This window comes from Aotus nancymaae, unplaced genomic scaffold, assembly GCF_030222135.1.
Source record: "Aotus nancymaae isolate 86718 unplaced genomic scaffold, 86718_ANA_hifiasm-v0.15.2.pri h1tg000006l, whole genome shotgun sequence".
Classification (NCBI taxonomy): Eukaryota; Metazoa; Chordata; class Mammalia; order Primates; family Aotidae; genus Aotus; species Aotus nancymaae.
Window position 1 is genome coordinate 72474331 of NW_026988417.1, and position 22635 is coordinate 72496965.

Below are 22635 nucleotides of genomic sequence, written 5' to 3' on the forward strand. Positions count from 1 at the left end.
AAATCTAGGAAAGCAAAATTAAGGACTAATTACAAGGTGTTCTTCTAGACGAAGGAATAATTATTAAGAACATTTTTGAGATTTCTTCAACCTGTAAAACAATGATCCTTCCAGGTATTCATTTAATAATTGATACTAACCATAACAACAATATATAAATATAGTTAACTTATGAAACAATAAATTAAATTTCTATAGCAGCCCCTAGGTTACAAACCACATGCACATTATGTCATTTTGATGCCAACTCCAGGCTGCTTCCCAGTGGAGAATAGATTGAAAAGTGCCCCCAAAAATTGCACCCATTTTGTTTCATTTGGAGAAATGGCTCTTTCCATCAAATCTGAGAACAAAATAAGCCCAAGAGGTAGAAACAGTAACACAAATATATATTATGTTTGCTAGTAATAATATTAACTATTTCCCAAATATGTGATATCACTATTTTTAACAAACTCAATCACCCAAACACCTCCCCAAACACACCAATCACAGAAAAGACAAAATATGAAATATTATATCCACTTCAATATGTGAAGAAATTGCAGTACATTTTTATTTCTATTTGTACTTGCCCTATCCTTGAATAATAAAGTCTAAGAAACATCAATTTCGTGAGAAAATAAACTATAATAAAATTTTTAGTCATTTGCAAAATAATTGACGTCTTAGAGCTTTATCTGAACATCTTTGTTATTTTTAATGTAAACATTTGATAGATTGTGTATTTGACAGTTGGTAGCAGATTTGGGAACATTAGAAGGTGATTTTTAATGAGATCAACATTATTAGTTAATACTCCCTAAGATTCCATTAAGAAAAGATTTAAAAATAGATAAGAAATATAAGGAGGGGAGGTGAAGACTGGAAAGAGAAAGAGAGAGAGAGAGGGAGAGGATAGATATCTAATTCTAGCTCTTAGATGTACAATATATAGTTTTATTTTGATAAAATGCCATCTTTAGTACTCAATTTTTCCTTCAACAACAACCAAAGATAGTGTTCACTTTGCTATAATTCTCTCCACTTGCCTTATCTCTGTTATCTTTTTTCTACTACACATTTATGTTAGGGAGCTCAGACTAACTACAAAATAGAAATACATTTCTTAGCAGCTGTTACCATAATTCTAAAAATATATTTTTCTTTCTTACAGGATTTCAAACCTGGGTTTCTTCCCAGTGCTAAATCCTGTCGACTGGATTCACTAGGATGAATAGAGAAAGAAGTGTTACATTTTAAGATAATTTGTTTTCTAAACACACAGAAAGGTAATAGTTCTGGCATTTTACAAAGGACGTCAATTAGTTTTCTCAATTTTTTTTTCCAAATGTTTGTTCACCAGTTTTGTTTTAGTCTTTTGCTTTCTTGCATATTCATTTTTTAATTATTGGGAATTATGAACTAATTGGAAAGAGTACATTCAGAACTAGAGAGGTGGGTACACCTTTGCACAGGGCAAATATGAAAAATACGAACAGCAATGATTAGCGTGTGCTAGAGTGAACTTCTGTCATGCTCCCGGGAAGGAGGCTTAGCCTCTCCTGGAGTTCAATGTTATACTACCAAGTCTAGCACATTGCTTTGCTTTTCCAAAATAGCAAATGTCTTAGCACTTACCTAATTATTATTATTATTTTTTCTAAGCACTTACCTAATTATGATATAAGAAAAAGTACTAGGGAAATGGCATTATTCTGAAGACTTTGTTGACAGCCACAAACCATAGGCTATGACAGTATTGTGGGAAAGCAGGAGAAAACTCATCTCTACCCGACTCTAACAGAAACATCTCCCCCAACACACATACACACACACACACACACACAGACATAACACACACACACACAAACACATTCTGGCTATACCCATAGTATGCACCCTTATTTGAGTTCTGTTCATACTGGACATAAACAATTGGATTTTAGGTAGTTGACAGTTACATTCCTCTAAAAAGATTTCCTTTTTCTTCCGCACTTCCCATTAGTTAATCTGAGTTCCTTTGTTCTGCATAAGGAAGATAAGGAAAAAATATTTTTTAGCTCGATTTAATCACTGGCGTGCCAGCATTGGAACCACAGCTCCACGGAGACTGCCAAAAACTCGACCTAGTTACTGCTCCTTTTTGTGGCATCTTACCGTGCGGTTTGTGGCACATTGAAACACAAATTCACAGTTACCAGAAGTTAGGTTTATCACTGTTGCAAAGCCACTGAGTTCTGATCCAGAATCTCACAAACTGGTACATGCCCACGCAAATCTCGCCTGTCCAGATAGACTGAACAGGAGGAAAAATGCAATGCCAAGAAGGAAGAAACCGGGTCCTAATTAATCAGAAACAAATAAGTCATTTTAATAGTGATGTTGAAGGAGATAGAAATGTATTCTTACGAGAACCCTGTGTTCCACCAGGATGACACTGTGAAATCTTTGTACTGCCAGTTATTGTCACTGAGTGGTGGAATACTGAAAAGCAAATGAGTCATTTGGAGTGTGTTCCTATTTTTTGTTTTTATATTTTAATGCACTTTAAGCTGTAACACAGCTTCATGGTCTCCTTTCTTTTTTTGTTTTTCCTTATACTTAATTCCATAATGATCTTTGATTAGCAGATGGATAGATATGGAAACAACCACTTTATCTGTGGAAATAAGTTATTAAAAGTGACAAAATACACTAAACACCCCCAAAATTCAGAGTTTAAATTGGGAAAATCCTTACCACTGCCAAAAGGCAAAATAAATTAATAAATTAATAAAAAAGAAAAAAGAAAAAAGATTTGACTGTTCCTAGAACCATTTCATTCAGTAAATGTTTATTAGGCATTTGCACTTTTCTACTTTTATTGCTCATTTGATTTCTGCTGCTTGAAATATTCTCCACTCACTGTCTTTCCCTGAAGACAAACCAAATGTCACCTATGTTTTGAAGTGTTCTTTAATTGCCTTTTTACCCCGAACTCATGAGCCCTTCATTCTCCCTTTACCAAAATTCTCTACCATTTTACATATAGAGGATTTTTAATGCATGTCTTAAAAACACATCCTGTGCTATCAGTTTGAAGTCTTCACCTCTGAAAGTTAGGATTGTCTTACTCATATTTGTATTTTTTGCAGTGCATTGAATCTAGGGGTAGTTCAAGAAAATATTATGTTCAATTTAAAAATCAATGTTCTATTTCTAGTTTTGCAGTACCTTACTGAACACCAGTACACACTGAAAGTAGATCACGTATTTCCCTGGCAAACAATTTACGATTTGCATTTTCAATGAGTCCAGTGCTGATGGAATTGTGACAGGACATGTGATTATTTGGTGGATTCAGAATGAACCTATTAATAGTTTTTCAGATAATTCATTCCAATGTGGCTGTGGGAGCTTCACAAAGTAATAAAGAAGTCGGGATTTCAGTTAGGAGGGCATCAGAGAATATGACTCCTGATGAACTGGGCATAACAACTTCCAGGAAGCTTTAACAGAGCTTTCATTGCAAATGGTGGACAGAATTAGCCTCTCTCCTCTTTCCCTTATCACTATGTCCTATAATTGGTTGGTTTTTAAATTCTTTGTCAGAGAACTCCTAACACTGAAACGATATAGATAACAATGTTAGAAAAGTTCATGCTGGAAATCTAGAAATGTTGACCTTTTTTTTTGAGAGTAAAATATCTGAATCATCTTTCAGATTGTCAAAAATAAAATACAACTATTTCCAAAACAAGAAGAGAGTAAATTAAAAAACTATATTTAGAAAGGAAAATAATAGAAATAATCTGGAATTAGAGAATAAAAAGTATAGTATAAAAGTTTAAACTGAGCAAGTTTTTTTTCAAAATAAATGAATGATTGGATTTCCTTTGGGATTTAATTGATAGACATTTTTTGTGAGTTTCTGAAAATGGAGCTGTTTCATAAGACATGAATTGGCTTTCAATTTAATAACAATTTCTAACTACTGAGCAGAATCTAAGAATCTTTTCTGTTTTGAAGTTTCTATATATGTATGAATTATGACAACTGTATTGCCAGGCTTACAAATAAATAGTCGTTAAATAACAGGATAAATATATTAAAATAAAAAGCATTTTAAAATAAGCTCTGTACTCTCAAAATATCCACACTGTATTATCACCTTATTACATTAATTTTTTCATATTCATTTCTGCTTTTATTTTTATAATCAATCTTCCCATCTATATCTATATTTATCTATCTCTTTATATAGCATCCTCAAGATAGTAGGCACATGCCACATTCTAGTATGTTTTATGGCATATAAAAGTAAATGTAAAATTCAATAAGTAAATATTGAAAGATATTGAGTTTAGACAGATATAAATATAGTATCACATTGTAGGTGAGTTATGTGAAAATATAAGTCACATCTGACATGACAGTTTCAATTTTGCTAACAAATACTTTTATAGTAACAACTTTTAAGGGGTGTGAAAAAACAGAGCTTTACCTAGTATTATTTGCTAACATGAGTGAAATACATCTTAAGAGAAAATTACATAGATGAAATTGTCAACTTTCTATGACTGTTTCCTTGGTTTCTAAGTTAGTCATTAAATTATTTTAGGCAAGACACAAAAGTGATTAAGTGCACTAGCACCCTGTCTCTGCTTTGTATCCTGAGCAGACTATTCAACTGCCTAGGACGTACATGTCCTTGGCTCTATCATACTGGTGTATTTTCTTTACATTCATTCAAAAGGAATCTTCTGATCTCACTCCAACTAGGAGACATCTGTTACTGTAGTCACAAGCTGAGGACTACAGTTTAATAATCAATAGCTGACAAAGAAAAAAAAATTTAAAACTCTCCAAATAGATGGTTTAATTAACAAAAAGAAGACCTGCAAAATGACAAAATAAACCCCAGAATAACTTTCAGTTAAAAAATAAACACATCTCTGTCACCATATTTAAGCTTGAGTTAGGCTTTTGATGGTGTCTGTAAAAACCTTTTACTTCCCTCTCGTTCTTGCCTTAGAATGACCATCCTATTGTATTTTCAAATCCAGGTTCATAGCAACATATAGGTGATATTATATTAAGATAAAAGTTTGTATAATTTATTTCTTGTAGTAGCATACTACTTAAATGACATGTCTGGTTTAGGATGTCAACAGGACATGTAATGATTTTCAGTAGAGGAATAAGGGTAAATTTGTACAAGAATTTTGTGCTGAGTTCTATGCAACTGGTTCCCAGAAGCTATGGGATAATAAACAATTCTGAAAGTGAATTAATAAATAATAATGAATATTTTAAATATATCCAAAACCTTTAATGTGCCTAAAATTGGACCTTAGGGCTCATAGTACCTTGATCTTTTCTTGCTTCTCTGTAACAATGCATAATAGATATCCTTCATGGTTATAGAACAGATCATTCAGTTGTAAGTGAGTGGTATTGAACATATAACTTGGGTAGATTACTGTGAAACACCAGTTTGACTAGAGCCAAATGATGAAAAAACCAGATTTTGAATTAAAGAATGCTGGAATTGTGTATGTATAGATTACTGGGTGAAGAGAAGTCATATCTAAGAGACTGCTACTGTGGGTTCAGAAATAGGAGGTTTCATAGAATGATTTTCATGAAATATAAAGCTGTGCTAGAATCATCTACAGAAAAAGGTCTAAGAATACCACAATAAAAAATGTCTCAGATATTTCTGATTGGAGAGAGATGTTAATCTTCAGCCACAGACTGCTGACCTTCAATGGAAACTAAAATTAGGAACACTTTATTATGCCAACTTCCCTGGATCTGACATTTACAGTCCTGTCTTTGGAAAGTTGCTCATCATCATTTAATCGAGATATTCCTTTTTCTCAGTTTTTTTGTATCTTGTGTGTGTGTGAACATGGGTAAGTAAAAAATGGAACTAAATACATACACATATAAATATGAAATATCAGGACCTGTTTTAGGAGATTTAGAACCAAAGCATAAAGACATTAAGAATGCAAAATTAAAGTAGTATAGTTGGAGTGTAGGGAGGATAACAGGGCCTGAAGAGAGGAGAAGGCAGAAAGAAAACAGTGCAAGAAAACATTGAGGTGGAGGATGGTACAAACAAGCAATGACACAATTATGGTTTTTTCATCTGTGTCATGACTATTCTGCTCTGTTCCACCTTTGATGTCTTGCAAGGAAGAAAAATCAAGAAAAAGTTGCATTCATAACGTGTGGTTTGAAGCTATTATACTGTTTCTTGGGAGTCTTATTCTGCACAAGAAATGCCTGAGACATGTCTTGTAGGCTATGGTGTAAATTGCCATGAGAATTGGTTCGAAAGCATCAAGAGCCAACATTTTGAAGCTCTTGCCTTTTTCTCCACTCCTATACTTTCCCACAGTACATATTCAGAAGTTGCCATGTTGGGTTTTGAGTAGCTGTGATCTTGTGGATATTCTTTCCACTGCTCTGCTAAGAAAAGCCATGTCTGATAATGTTCTATAGATAATAGGGAACCTGGATGTACTGTTAATTCTACTTGACTCTCTGTTCCTTGTCTGACTGAATGTCTGTCTGACATGTGTATATGTGTGTGTGTGTGTGTGTGTGTGTGTGTGTGTGTGTGTGTTCTCCAGAGGCTGCTTTCCCATCTTCTGTGATGGTATTTTAATAAAACCAATAGAAAACCACCTCTACTTTCTTAGTTTTGAAGTCCATTCAATAGACAAATTACCACTCTTTCTCTTCTATTTGGCTTTTAGTGGGGCAGTCGTATACTTGGACTAACCAAGAAGTAAGTGACCAGGATCAGTTTCAGGACCATGGTTAGATCTACAGAAACAAAAAATATGCTCTACATAGCAAAATGTGTTGAAATTCTCAGTGTGAAAACTGTGCTTTTAAATAGAGAGCCTGCTATCAGTCTCAAAGGAATACTATTATTTCCGTTTTCTCTATCTGGGCAATTGTAGAATTTCTACCAACCCATATACCCTTGAGAAGAGTCCTCGGGTGACTTCCATCTCACAGGCTGCCTTAGGATTTTTCCTTATTAGTTAATCTTACATTAAATATTGTAGCATAATACTTTCCTCAAGACAGTCACTCTGGGCTAGGATCAGTTTTTAATGTTTCATTTCGATCTTAAGACTGAATATCTATCAGGCAAAAAATGTATTATATCAAAAGTGAATAAATAAAACAAGCCCACCATTTAAAAACCAGTAATAAGAAATTTTCAAAGTGTGTCCAATTTGATGAAATGCTAAATGTTTTAAGGATATTAAATAGTGATTCTATATATCTTATTAAAAGTACACCTGTCAATTGCTAAAAAGATAAAGATATAATTCAACACTAGTTTCTACCAACATATTTCCTTTACTCCACATCATCAAAACAGTAAACTGTCTGCTGGGAAATGAAAGTAATATCTTATGTAGAACTAGAAATTATAGTAATTATTGAAAAATAAGACTATGATTGATATTCAATATGTTTTAAAAATTCTAGAATTCTAGAAATTCAAGATTTCTAAATAAGCAAAAAATAAGTTTGATAGTAGTATAAATAATTTAGATTACCTGGATAAAATACTCTTTACTTTACAAAAAATAAAATCCCACAATAATAAAGGATGCTATGCCAATAGTGCAAATGCAAAAGAAAGTGCATATATTATCTACCCAAAGTATTTGCATTTCATTGACCTCTATACTACTCTAGTCATTCTTTTTGTATAATCCCCTATTAAAACCAACATTTTTTTGTGTGGCCCCACTGTAAGGTAAGCCCCTTGCTCCCAAGCTTTTTACAACCTATTTGGATAAGAACTATTTTCATTTATCTGTGATAAAAGCTGATTGAGCACCTATACTGTGCAGTATATGGCAAGGAAGGAAAGCATATTGTCTCCAATTTTCAACAGTTCATTTACTTTACTTATTTTTTTCAAGTCATTTCCCATATTTCATTCTTAATTTGTCTTGTAATTCCTATGATATAATCAAGATAAGTATCTTAAGAGAAAAATGGAAGCCTGGAACATATAAGAAAACAAAGTTTACAACTAATTAGCAGGAAATAAAATATTAAAGACTAAAAGGAGGTCTTCTCACTGGACCAGAAGTCTGTTCTCTATTTTATCTTGTATCTTGTCAGTGATAAAATTTCTCTGGGTAGGAAAAAAAAGTCTGAAAAATATATTTTGACAATGTACATATGTCAAAATGTATAAAAAATTGTAAGCACATGGAAAGCTAAGGAGCAAGTAGTTAGAAGAAGTTGTGTCTATAATTTTAGTAGCCAATTGGTCTGTGGGATTATGTCAAGATTATTTTTAGGGAAAACAATTAGGTATGTTCCACTTTCATGGTACAGTCATAAAAGAGATCTGAAAGTATTAATTTGCCAAAATTATATAATGAAATGTAGTGATTGGTTTAACCAAGATAATTCTTTTCCAACTTTTCAGAATGGTTTGTCTTTTGGCTGCTATAACAAATATACCATAGCGTCAGTGCATTACACAACAGACACTTCTCACAGTTCTGGAGTCTGCACAGTCCAAGATCAAGTTATCAGCAAATTTGATGTCTGGTGAGGAGCTTCCTACTGGTTTGCAGATGGCCACCTTCTTGATGTAGGCTCGCATGCTTGAGAGACAGATTGTATCTCTCATGTCTCTTCTTCTAAGGGCACTAATCCCATTGATAAGGGCTCCATCTTCATGACCTAATTATCTTCCAAAGGCCGGACCTTCAAATACCATTACAATAGGGATTAGGGCCTCACCATATGAATTTCGGGGTTGGTGGGGAAACATAAATATTCAGTTCATAGCAAGAATTGATTAGTAGACCCAGGGGTAGAGTTTTCCTGAATTATCCAGTAGGCATAACAAGCATATGCTACAGGCATCAATAAAGCAGAGATACCAAAAAAATTCTTTTTAAGAATTTAACATTTAATTAAAAAAAAAAAAGAACTTAGTACTTTATGGAAGAGAAACCAAATGTTGTAAAGCTTCTTCACACTCATTTTATCATTTAGTAGTTTTTTTTTTAGTTAACTATTTTGTTGTGGGTAGGGATCTCTTGTCTCATCTATCCTTACAACTTTTCTAAATATCTTAATAACAGAAACCTGGCAAACAGTGTGGATCCATAATGCTTATGGAAGGCATCAGGCACAAGAAAGAGTCCAAGAATGTTCAGGCATGTGCAAAACTAGAGAAGTGACACAGAAACAAGGAGAGATCATGCGAAATAGGTACTGACAAAAATGGTTCTATGTGAAAGGACTCCGAAAATACCTGTTTTTTACTTTAGTACCAACTTGATCAACTACTAGCTCTGTGACCTTAGGAAGCTACTTAATGTCAGATTCTTCATTGGTAAAATAGGGAAAGAACACAAAGGACCATATTAAGAATTAAATAAAATAATGCATATAAATAAATAAATTCTTGCACATAGTAAGTGCTCAGGGCCACTTCCCTGCTTAGTTTATTATTACTAAGGCCTTCCAGATTCTATTCTCATGCCCCTCCATGTCCATGAAAGATAGAGTCTGCGTGATCTAAAAGGTTATTAATATTTAAAATAAAAGCCCTGCCAAGTTGTAGCAAAACGTCACAAATAAATTACCTTCTATCAGCAGTAGTTTCTTAATTGGAATTATATTACCTTATCATTTGCTTATTTATATGTAAATGCTTACTGGTGTTCATATCCTGCCACTATTTTCTCATATGCAGCTCTTTTTTATTCATGGCAGGGGGGATGTAAAATGTTAGTAAAGAATATGAAATTCAGAAATGATGGCCAATCTTCATTTAAAACTATTTTTGCTAATAGTTTTAATTTTCTTTCCTCAATTATATTTTTTGAAGGATAAAGCTATACTAAGAAAGACATGGTCTCTGCCCTTGCTGAGTTTATGCTGGAGCTAAATACTAATCCATGCCTTGTAACATTACCTCAGTCACAAATAGACATAATGTGCAGATTTCCAGAAGGTAGTACAGAAAAAAAGACCTACTACACAAAATGTACTTTGGGTTTCAGTTTTCTAATTATTTTTGCAACTCATATTTCCAAAATGTAGAAGAGTTAACACACTTTCAAAGATTCCCCTCTTATTTTTTTTTTTTCTCCAGGAATCTTTTCTGGCAGTTACAAGTTCAGAATGCTTTTGTGCATTCCAAGCAGTCTTGCCCAGATTCTGCCACCTGTTCCATCATTCTGGGTATATTTAGGGTATAGTTCTTTTCCATATGGGCAGTGTAATTCCATTAAGTAGCAATCCAGCACAGTTCCTTTTTTTTTTTTTTTAACGTTAAACCTCGAGAGTTAATCGTCCATCTGTGTGTAATCATCGATTCCATTAAGCCTTATGGCCTTGTCAGATTATCAAACATTTTAAACAGTACTCCTTTCTTCACAGGAAACACGTTTGATAATTAAGGGCATGATGGAATCTAAGTGTTTGAGTCTGACTCCAAGGACCCAAGGTGGCTTATATTAATCCTGAGTCAAACTTTGCCTCCTCTAGATCACTAAGCTTTGATTACAACAGCAGGTATCGTGGATCTCGTTTAGTCAGATTTCCAAACAAGCAGGATATGATGTTTAGGTGTCAAAGATAAATCAAACTTTCAACTGCTTTTTTTTTTCTTTAACCTGCAAAGCGTACCTTCAAATTTCTGTTCACAATGAAAGAATCACATGGAGCAATCCTCGGCCATAGCCTGTGTGTAAGACCCAGACTTCTTGCTTGATTTTATAGGTTTCTGTTGTTTCTTATTGCAGAAGAGTCTAGATTTTCAGACTGTCAATGAGGAACTTCATAGAAGGAGAGGTAGTGTGGGCGGGCTTCTTGTCAAACTGAATTTGAACTTTGATTTTTTATGAAGTGAGAAACACTAATAATTGTCCACAAAGTATGGCCAGCTTTAAGTATTTTTGTCCTTATTTTATTTATTAAGCATGGCTGAGAGTAAGTCAAATGAACAGAGTCTGGAGAAATTAAAATCAAGAATTCTCACTTGAAGTCACAAAGCACAATTATGATATGTGACTGGGGTCTTGAGAACATTAATTTCCCATTCCCTTGACTATGAATTCTCCCAATGAATGTATTAAAGACATTTAATACAGTACTTATTATCAGCATATCATAAATCTTCCATTAAAATAATACAAATAAAGCACTGTGTCTAGGCCACTGGAGATAAAGCTGTTGTGTAATTGACAGACTGTAGGTATTTTTTTTAATCAAGTAATAGAAAATATTGTTGCCTTTCACAGTCTAAATCCCAGAACTATCTAATTATATGTTCGGTTTCACTTATTTTATCTCAATGTGAAAATTGAAATGTTTCTCTTCAGTCTACCAAAACCTAATTAATCTAATTTATAATAAATTGTGTATTGTATTTCCTGAAACAAAGCTAAGACCTTTTTATGATTGTGTAGGGTGTCTGGACCCAGGGAAAGTAGGCTTTGTATGGTCTGGTGACTGAAGAACTAGATGCACAAAGGGAGAATCTTGGCCTTTGCAGAACAGCAGGTCTGGACAGCTTAGTTCACTGCACAGCCAACTCAGAAGCCCTTCCGGAGCAAATCTGGCCCAGAAGGCTGCACATATTTTTGCCTGGATAGACCTCTTCATGTTCAACAGGAGCCTCTGCAGCGATGATGGGGTCCTCCATATTGCTCACACAAAGCTACAGTACGGGACAGGAAATCTGGCTCTTTAACCCTCTGGCTGCTGCACATGACTATTTGGCTAGCAAAGCAGAAAAATGTCGACAGCCTAAGGTTTAAATGATTAGTAACAGGTTTTTGAGTGATTTTCCCAGAATGTGCTAGTATAAATAGAGGACTGTGAAAGTGTGGTTTGTGTTTTTTTTTTTTTTTCGCTTCCTTTTGGTATTGTGGCTTGTTTGTTTCCATTTCTTTTCATGACACATTCCTTTTTATGACTGTGTACACCCAAGCCAAATATCCAAATGCAGGCTTGAAAGGGAAGGTGCTCACCTCAAGGCGCTTCCTGATTAGGAATCAGGTGTCTACATCCAGAATGCAGATAGATTTTTTAACTCTCCAAAAATCAATCTATTATGTTGAGTTATTTAGGCTAATCCTACCCTAGATTTTGTTTATAGGCTGGAAGAGACAGACAAGACTATTAGTACATTATTGTTTACTGAAATGTTTGGAGATTTTCTCTTTTTAATGAGTAAATAGGCCACTTACTAAAATTGTGATGCCTTACTTAAGAAGCAATATTGTGTTTTATTTTTAAATGTTTATTTTCTCTATTTACTGTTATTATCTTTTAAAAAACATGAAACTGACAATCGATTCATATCCTAGGTGGTTTGATAAATGTTACTTATACATTGTAATTAGATGCATTAAAAAGGTGACATTTAATGAGTAGAAAAGCCACCAACTAATACAAAGCTTTGAGCTTAGTTTATTGAGATAAATCAAATTGTATCAAATTCAGCAAACACAGGTATCTTAAAATGGATAATGACAATCTTCTATTAGTAAAACAGTTCTGCTCAGTAATAAAGCACAGTTTTTGAAATAAAGAGCATTGCTTTGAAAATATTTGCAGGAGCCAGTTATTAGCTCCTGTATGTGTTATGATATGGTTGTAGGGCATATATTATGATTTCCTATGTCTCAGTATGCATTTTTTTGGTGAAAAACAAGATTTTCTACTTGAAAAACTGAAGCATGAGAATATGGAAAGCCTCTAGGACTTACATAAGTGAATGAAAGAAATGAACAAGCCTCTCTGATTTATAATTGTCACTATTCTTGTAATTTTATGTTGATAATCACCACAAGTTTTCTTGTAAAAGCCATGTAAAAAGTACTGTATTTAAACAAGAAAGAACAGAAGAAAAATGGTGCTTTTTGTCAGCACATACATATACAGTGCCGCTTTTCCCAACTTAGGAAAAAAAAAGTTCTTGCTAGCCTTTCGAAAGACTATCCATTCCACTGAAGACAAAGCCCAATCTCCCACTGCCCTTTTACAGATAATCTTGAGAGACAAAATCAGTTCACCGACTTTACTTTCTCACACATATTCCAGCTGTCTTGCACCAACTACTCTACTAAATGGTTCTTAGCAAAGTCATTTCTGATCTTCAGAATGATAAATTAGACACACATTTTGATATATCTTGTCCTATTTAATATGATCTCACCTCTTCCCTATGACATTCCATTATTCTTCATGTTTTCTTTACTTCTTTGGCTTCCATCATACCACCCTTTGCTAGGCTTCTTAAATGATCTTTCTTTCTTTTTGGGATTCTTTCCCTCCATCTATCTTTTAATTTTCATATTTCCCCTGATTATATCACCTTAATCTTTTTCTCTCCTCACTTACCACACCCTGACCAGAGCTATGACACTCATTCTCCCAATGTGAGTTACAACTCACTTGCTGAAAACCCCTGAATTAGTTAAGATGCTTTCGGTTACAAGTAACAGAAATAGAAACATGCATAAGGCAAGAAACTCAAAATTTATTAGCTCACATATCTAAAACGTTAAAGAGAAAGTTAACTAAAGTCTTGGTTGGATCCAGTAGTGCAAACATATCAGCAGAACAGTTTCTTTTGTTAGCTTTTTAACTTCTGTATTGTCTTCATCTGCAAAGTTTACCTATATGGAGACAAAGACACCATCAGTTACTCTGGACTTACTTATTCTTACAGCTAGTCATCCCACTGAAAAAAACACATGACCACCTCTCTTCCAGCATCCTTATCAGTATCTATGTTTGCTGTCTGATTGGCCTGATTTGGATCAAGCGCCCTCCGCTGTCAGAGGGTGAGGCATGGCCCTTTTAATGGTCAAACCAGAATCAGTAACTCAGGAAAGGGGGGTTTCACAAAAGAAAGTAAAGAGTAGATTTAAAACAAAACAAAACATGAAAACCTCGGTTACAACTCTCAAATGTAGAATGTTTTTCTATGCCCCTATCCTAGGATACAGACAAATGTATTGTCTTCATTTCAAAATTACATCCCCAAAACTTGAATTAAGATTTCTTCTAGTCACACCCCAAATATATTTATGTTCTTAAGCTTTTGGTAATGCTACAACTACTTAAAATATCATCCAAAGCAGAAACATAGAAGATATCTTAAACCTCTGCCTGTGAATTCTATCTACTAAATAAATACCAATGAAATACGTTACATTTGTTTTTTCCTCTCGGAATTTATTGTTACTACATTATTGCAGGTATGTGTTATCTTTAAACTGAAGAATCTCCTAACTGGACTTATCTCTCTCGAATGTACTTGCCATATTGCTACTTCATTGTCATTCTAATACTTAAATATTATCATTTTACTTACCTGCTTTGAGCCAAATCATCCCCAGGATGAGTTATTCTCCAAACTCCTTCCCTGTCACTTCACTCTCTAAGACAAAACTTAAACCAAACTAATCTAGAATTTTCCAAATATGTCATTCTATTCTTGCTTGAGTGCCTTTGAACACAGAATTCCTTTGTCCTAGAATAACCTTCCTCTCTTATCTTTTTAAATGCATTTATCTCACAAGATCTATTTTAGGTACCTACAAGCTGAGTTAAAAACTTCCCCTTTTCAACCATGAATCTTGTACGCAATTTTATTATTCCATTTATCAAAATGTATTTCTTTATATATTAACCTCCCTCTCAAGAATGAACTCCTGAGCTAAGAATATGTTTTGTTAGACTTGTTAAGAGTTTATCTAATTCCATCCAATGACAGTCGCCGTCTGGACTATTCTGTGAAAATAAATTTATACTGAATAAATGCATGCAGGCATGAGTGAATGAATGACTACAATAGTAAACTTTGATAATCTAAACTTATGAAGACAATGACTACCACCCAAAAGGTAAAGAAGAACTTCATTTTTAGAAAACATTTAAAGCAAAAGCTTTAATTTCTGACATTAATAATTTCAATAATATTCATGTTTTGTGATCTATATGAATGTTTCAGACACTTCCACATTGAAAACATTATTTGCCTTTGCACAATAGGCCAAAAGAAGTATCAGTACAGTGTTTATCAGAGGGAGAAGCTGAGGAGCAGAGTGGTTATGTGCTCATCCCAGGTTCATGAGGAGTGTTGGCAGTAGCACTAGATCTAAAAAAATAAATCATGTTTCCCTAGTCATTTAAAAGCATAAATTAGAACTATTCTCTAGAATCAATGAAGAAGGCCAGAGCATACTATTTTAATCAATTATAAAAGTTCTCCTTCTCCAATCAAAGAAAGGTATTAGTGAAATGAATGAGAGTAATTAAATCTAATTTAGTCATGCAAATGAGTTTAATTAAAAGAAATCTACCCTTTAATAACTTCAGGGGAAAATGCAGTTCCTTATGGAGTTTGAAATTTAGTTAAGCTCACAAGACACAATAGCTGAACTGATGAGACCACACTGTTGTAATCTGCTTGTGTAAATATTGACACATGTAGCATTTAGTTTGTCTCACAGTGATAATACTTGCTCTAGGCTTCTGATGAAATCTGGCATTTATAATTATTAAAAGATGCTTGTTAAAAATGTTCTTATCCATCATGTTAATTCTATGAATGAGATTGCTAATACATTGACCTCCAAAATAAAATATTGCCTAAACCAGAGTTTAAGAAAATGAATTTAAATCCAACACTTATGGAACCCCTACTCTACAGAAAACATTGAGCCACAATTACAGCAGGAAAACCAGAGGAGAAACAACAGGAAGGTCCCTGTCCTCAGGGTGCTTACTATCTAATAATGACTGCACTGTCTTCTGTCTGTAACAATTACAGACTGAATTATTCAGAATGAAAGTACAAGATTTGGATGCCGTAGGGAAAAGACATAATTCCATGGGATAACAGAAAATATAACACTTATTTAGAATGAGTGGGAAGAAATAGGAAACTCTTCATCAATGAAAGCAAATGTGGCCCGGCTTTAGAGATAAAGGAGATTTTGACTACAAAAAATACCGAGATGAGGAGAGAAAGGGAGTCATAAAAGTCAAAACATTATAGGCAAGATATTATCCAAAAGAAGGAAAAGTCCATGCTTTAATGCACTATTAGCTTGGTGAACTACAGGAGAAAAGTTTAGAAAACAGCTCCACAGCTAGTCAGTGGTCAGACTTTGGGTGATTTTTAAATGCCATGCCTGGTGTCAGGACCCTTATCTGTAGACATTATAAGGGGAGAAAGGTTTTTGAATAAAGGAGTGGCATGACTACTTGTCATTTGGAATGAAGAGTCTGATCAAGAATGGAGATCAACAGATGGGTAGCTGAGGATGCTGTGGTACAATGGCAATTAGAATACAAAAGGAGAAGCAGAATCCCAAGCCTTTAGCAATCAGTGAGCTTTAACATGGGTATTAGGATGGATAGTGATGCTCTCGATTAGAGAGCACAGAAAGATAGGGAAGAGATACTCAATGAAGCTAATCTACAGCTGTGCATCTCAAACACAACTTCCTGCCTCTCTCAACCCTCTCTATTATTTTTCTTTTTCTTCATACTTCTATCATATTATATACTTTCTTAGGTATATTGTATCTTCTTTGTTAAATGTAAGCTTCAAAACAGCAGAGATTCTTTTGTTCTATTGTTCACTAATATATCTTGCAAGTCTAGTATATATATTGTAGATGTATCTTAAATGTCTAGCACAGAATAGAATCTAATACATAATAGATGCTTGAAAAGTATTTACTAAAAAAAGTAAAAAGATTTGTAATACTGAAATCAAGTTATCAGTAAAAAAAAATAAAATACATGGCTTGCAAAACCCTGAGTTATCTATCCCTGTTTACTTCTGCTTTTTCTTCTATTACTGATCTTCAGTGGTGTTCCATGCTCCAATTATACAGAATTCCCTTTAGCACCATGAACGTGGGCTCTCTTCTGTTGTTGAATTACATTCAAGGCTGGTCACAATGTCTCTTATCTCCAGGCCTTTAAACTCAGTCCTCCCTCTTCCAGGAATGAGCAAACTATCCCTACCCCCTTATCTCTGCCTGACCATCTCATCTTCTTGAGGAATCAATCCTTTCTCTAAGGAGCTTCTCCTTGAGAGAATGAGGTAGAAGAATTTCTTGAGCCAGGGAGGTTGAGGCTGCAGTGAGTTATGGTTGTCCCACTGCACTTCAGCCTGCTGGGGGACAGAGTGAGACCCTGTCTCAAAAAAACAAAAAGCAAACAAACAAAAAAAAACTTTTGAGTCCAAATCTGGTGTGGATGTCTCTGATTTGTCCTTATACAATACCCTATTTCTCTGTCAGAGGAAATTTTTACACTATATGATCATCAATTGCCTAGTTTTTGTTTACTTCCCCTTCTGATTGTGTATTTATGAAGGAACACATGAAAATCTTTCACCAATGTTTCCCCAGCCGGTAGCACAGGACCTGGCACACATGAGCACTGAATACATTTGTATGCAAATAATAAACATGGTGGAACAAAACAAAACAAATAATAAGCATGGTGGCTCAGTTTTCAAAAGTAAACTTCAAAAATTCTAATACAGAAAAGGAGTGCTTAGCATACTAATATAGAGATATTCTGAATTAGAAGAGAAGAAAATTAAAATTCATTTATGATTGTACTATTGTTTCACTTAAGAAAAATGAGAGGCTGTGAATGACAAGGAGGGAAGAGATTGGGTTTGAGAGTCAATGGAAAGTAGGTACAACTTGGGATAATTATCTAAGAAAATCAGGTAGAGAGAGGGAGCAAGAAGTGAACAAAAAAATACTATTCCCAATGAGTATCAAAAAGCTCAGAAAAGGGCACATTTGCAATGAAATTGTCCTCTAAATTACAAGATAATATAAAATTTAAAATATTAAATATAATAATATAAAATTTAAAATAGTACATAGTTGATAAAACAAGAATAAAAGTTAATAATCTATTACATCCTTAAAAAAGCACACAAGATATTTTGTAATGCAGAATCAGAGATCTGAAGGCTAAGAAGGATGCTTATATAGAGTTATTACCTGTATCTGTGCTGGTTATATTAATACCTTACACTGAAGCACCCAGCCTAGGTGGTGAGTGGGAGCTACAAGGCAGCTCAGTCTGCTTGCCAAGCCAAACACCTGATATGGGACTGTATCCACTAGGAAGAAGGGGCACATTTTTCTTGACACTCACCATGACTTTGACTGCCTGCCCAGCCTTGCAACCACATGACTGCCTCCTTCCAGAAAGGAAGTCTTTTTCTTGTTCTCCCAAAGGTACAATATGAATTAGCCTCATCCCTTTATCAAATCAAGGAAATAGGAGGATTAGTTCAAATTTAACATCTAAATACTAACATTTGGAATTTTAGATTCACATTTCAAATGCTTTAATACATTTGCCGTCAAAATCAATTTTAGGAAAATCTAATAAATGTGGGATGGTACTAACATCAACTCATCCAGGACTTCTTTAATGGAGTGATGTCGGCACAAGCTACTTCAAATTTATTTTTGAAAGAGCTGAAAAGTGAATAAATGATTACATGTGACAAATGAGAGACAAACTGATGAATAAATATTCTATTTTTTGGTTCAAGTAGTATGGCAGCTATTTTCTCTGTATTCCCCTTGCGTATGGCTATTTTCCATTAGTTCAGTATCCCTATGGCTTTATTGATGAGGATTTAGTGAGATAAATGGAATTGGGTATACTTCTACCCTGGATTCCCAGTCATTCTGAGCAAACTTGTATGGGTTTCAATGTCCTCATTTTTTAAAATGAGGAGAATAATGAAAGTCTGCCATGAGAGTTCAAGCAAAAATCACAAAGCACAAGAAAATAAATTAGAATAACTGATGATCTCATCCGGAAAGAAGGATTTTTATCCTATCTGTAATTGTAGTCATAAGCATCCTAGAAGCTCCTATTCGCAATATTTAAGGAGTAACTTATTTAAATTTTAAAATTATAACTTTGTTTACATGTTGAAATTATGGGACTCAGAGAGAAAAGTTTTTCAAGTCTGTGTCTTTTTCTTCTAGAAGAACTGGGACACAATCTTGCCATAATAAATTATATCCACAAACACATGATCAATGTCTTGTAATGAATATGTTTTCTTGCATACAATTCAGGTTTTCATTCTTCAAGGAAATGGAAAAGTGAAGATAAATGTTCTAAAGGAATGGTAATTTAAAGTGACCCCAAATTATTAATACCTCTTCTAAGTTGGGAAGCCTGTTTTTTGTCCTGATTACTTTGCATGATAAAATTATTCCATTTTTAAAATTTTTTTTTAAATTTTGAGACATTTCTTCTCACAAAATCTTTCAAGTTAGATTTCAATTCTACCATGCTTAATTGCTTGTTGCAATTTCCTGTGAGAAACAATTATTGAAAGAAGATTCTTTTTTGTGTGCAAAGTTGTAACTACCAACTAAGCAGAAACTGTAACACCTGAGCATCCAACAGTCTAAGATGATTATGAGCAAATCTAGCAGTCTAGAAAGTTCAATATTTACCAATAAATTTGATAGACATGATAAGTAAGCTAATGCAGACCATTAATATTGATAATGTAGGAAAGAAGTTCTAGAAAGTTTTTTTTTTTTTTTGGAAAAAAAGAGGAATGGTGGCTGATTAGGAAGGTACATGTTTAAGATTGTTGAGTTATTGTTTTATTATAAAATTATTTCTGTCTCTCATCGGTGCTGACTTGACTGAGAGTAGAACATTATAAGGAAAAGGATAATTTCTGGAGTTAGCATACTGAATTTGAATTTTGGCTGTGTAACCTTTAACAAGATATTTACATTTCTAAGCTTTTGTTTAGTATGAAAAAATGTAGGTGATGTGCTGGTATGTCTATCTTACAAAATGATTTTGATTACTTGTATCATAGTGTGGCCAATAAAACAGAAGTCATCACATATTTTCTGGGTGATAAGTGTTTGATATCAAAATAGAGACTTTCATGATTGCTGACACTCAAACCATCACTGTAAGTCCAAGAAGATGCCTCCAATGTCAGGGAAGCAATCATTGAAGATCTCAAACTAAAGCAACAAAAAGTCTGGTTCTCATAAAACTTCTAAAGGAAGTTGCTGCAATTCTCCAGAACCTTTGAGAATATTTTATCAGTTTTTCTGTCTGTAGAAGCAAGGTAGGTGGCTGTCAAGGATTCATCAGGAAGTCTATGAGTCTGGGTAGAACTGCCTTTGGAGACTAAGAGCTCCTTCACTTACACCTTCCTAGTTGCTTGCAGTTTCCTATAATTTGCGAACTCTAACCAGGAATCTTACAGAAAGGAGGATTCTGGGAAACAAGTTTCCCAGCTTCACTTCTGCCATTTAGGGAAGGCCTTGGAAGGAAGTAATAGTGATACCAAGTGAACGTTAGACATACGTTAGACATTTTAAAGTAGGGATTACCAGCACCCAGGCCGCAGACCAGTACCAGTCCATGGCCTGTTAAAAACCAGGCTGCACAGCAGGAGGTGAGTGGAGGGAGAGCAAGCAAAGCTTCATCTGTATTTACAGCCGCTTCCCATCCCTGGTATTACTACCTGAGCTCCGCCTTCTGTCAGATCAGCAGTGACATTAGATTCTTGTAGGAGGGCAAACCCTACTGTGAACTTCACATGCGAGGGAACTAGGTTGCATGCTCCTTATGAGAATCTAATGCCTGATCATCAGTCACTATCTGCCATCATCTGCAAATGGGACCATTTAGTTGCAGGAAACAAACTCAGGACTCCCACTTATTCTATATTATGGTGAGTTGTATAATTATTTCATTGTGTATTACAATGTAATAATAATAGAAATAAAGTGCAATATAAATGTAATGTGTTTGAATCATTCCAAAACCATCCCCCACCACCTGGTCCTGGAAAAATTGTTTTCCACAAAACCAGTCCCTGGTGCCAAAAAGGTTGGGGACTGCTATTCTAAAGCATTTAGAATAATCCTTAGTGAAAAATGAGCACTTGGTAGATATGACCTAATACTCTATTATGTTTTGTTATATTTGGATTGAATTTGCATGATAAATCTGTCTGTAATGTATGCGTGTATACGCTTCTTAAATTATATCTGTCTTTGGTATCTCTGTCTCTTTTTCCCTCTTTCTCTCTTTTTCCTAAAATTGATTAAAAAATAACTCCACAACTTACCATGAATGAATGAATGAAAGTTGGTAAATTACCTATCAGGCCAGGAAAAGTACATCACTACAAGGTTTGATATGGGGATGATGAGTGGAGCCATTTAGCTTCTGAGTCCAGGAAGACCATGATGGATAAAGTCTGGGCTAGGATGAACATCACTGCCATGTAATTACCAAGGCCCCAGGAATCATGATCTAAGTCTCCTCTGACATTTCAGAAGTAAACTATTCTCCCAGCTCCTCACCATACTCTTAGCCATAAGTAAATCACTTTTGCTCCTAATTTCAGAGGGTTGGGGTAGGGGTCAATAAAGAGAACAGAAGTAAAACATACAGATATTTTTTCTTAATTGTGGATTCATTTATAATGTATTTGTAATTTATACATAGTTTAGTGATTATAAAATAAAAAATTGTGTTACTGGTTTCTCTTCTTGAATTAATTGAGTTTTTTTTGTTGTTGTTGTTCACTGCAACCTCCATCTCTCAGGCTAAAGTGATTCTCACGCCTCAGCCTCCCCAGTAGCTGGGATTACAGGTCCGGGACGCAGCACCTGGCTAAAGTTTTTCTATATTTTAGTAGAGATGGAGCTTCACCATATTAGCCAGACTGGTCTCAAATTCCTGACCTCAAGTTATCTCCCAGCTTCGGACTCCCAAAGTGCTAGGATTATAAGTGTGAGCCACTGTGCCTGGCTAAATGAGAATTTTATAATGCACGTTTTCTCTCTTGATAAGTCTATTAACTGAATTTTAGTTACCTTCTGTTTTAAGAATGTTTTAAGTTGGTAAATTACCTACCATTCTCTATGATAGCTGAGCTGACAATATTGAAATTTTAGAGATTTTTCACATACTTTACTTTTTTGGCTTGAGAAATAATTTTACCCATTCTAAGAATTTTATCCAGTAGTAGACGAAATAAATATGAGAATTCCTTGTAGATGAAAAACCACTGACTTCATTCCAGTAAATTTCAATTTTCAATCAACTTGCTGTTTTCCCATTTGCATTGCTGCAGTGCCTGTGTAGCAAAGATTACTAATAATCACCAATATCCATTTCCCTTTTCTTCTTCCTGGTTAAACAGCTCAACCACATTTCTGTTCCCTTGCAGTTAAATTTGGAATATGTAATCCAGTTTTAGGCAATGAATGTGGTAGAAATGGTAAATATTACCTCCAGATCTGCCACATAAAAATCTCTCCCATATAATCTGTCATCTTTTTCTTCTTCTAATAGTTATTCTAGAGATGTGTTGATAAAGCTCTGATTTGTGCAGGTGACCCAAGTCTGGATGTAAATGTGTTTTTAGGCAATTTCCACATGGAAAGAGGTACTCATCAAGTTTATTTGAACAGTCTTGTGATTCACAGCTCGCTTTTTGAGAAGAGTGGAGGAAATCGTGTCATTTATCATGGGTAATTCCAATATGGCTCACACTATCAATCTCTCTGACAATCTCCT

The 22635-nt window shown here is 34.5% G+C and overlaps 1 long non-coding RNA gene across 1 annotated transcript in view; it reads left to right on the forward strand.

Moving 5' to 3' along the window:
* The window catches only part of LOC105713283 (uncharacterized), a 68964-nt gene that overhangs the window by 18788 nt on the left and 27541 nt on the right, over positions 1–22635 (forward strand). Inside the window, exon 2 of the long non-coding RNA XR_001106524.2 lies at positions 1157–1271. This is a non-coding gene — a long non-coding RNA (uncharacterized LOC105713283). The remainder of the gene's footprint in view (positions 1–1156; positions 1272–22635) is intronic.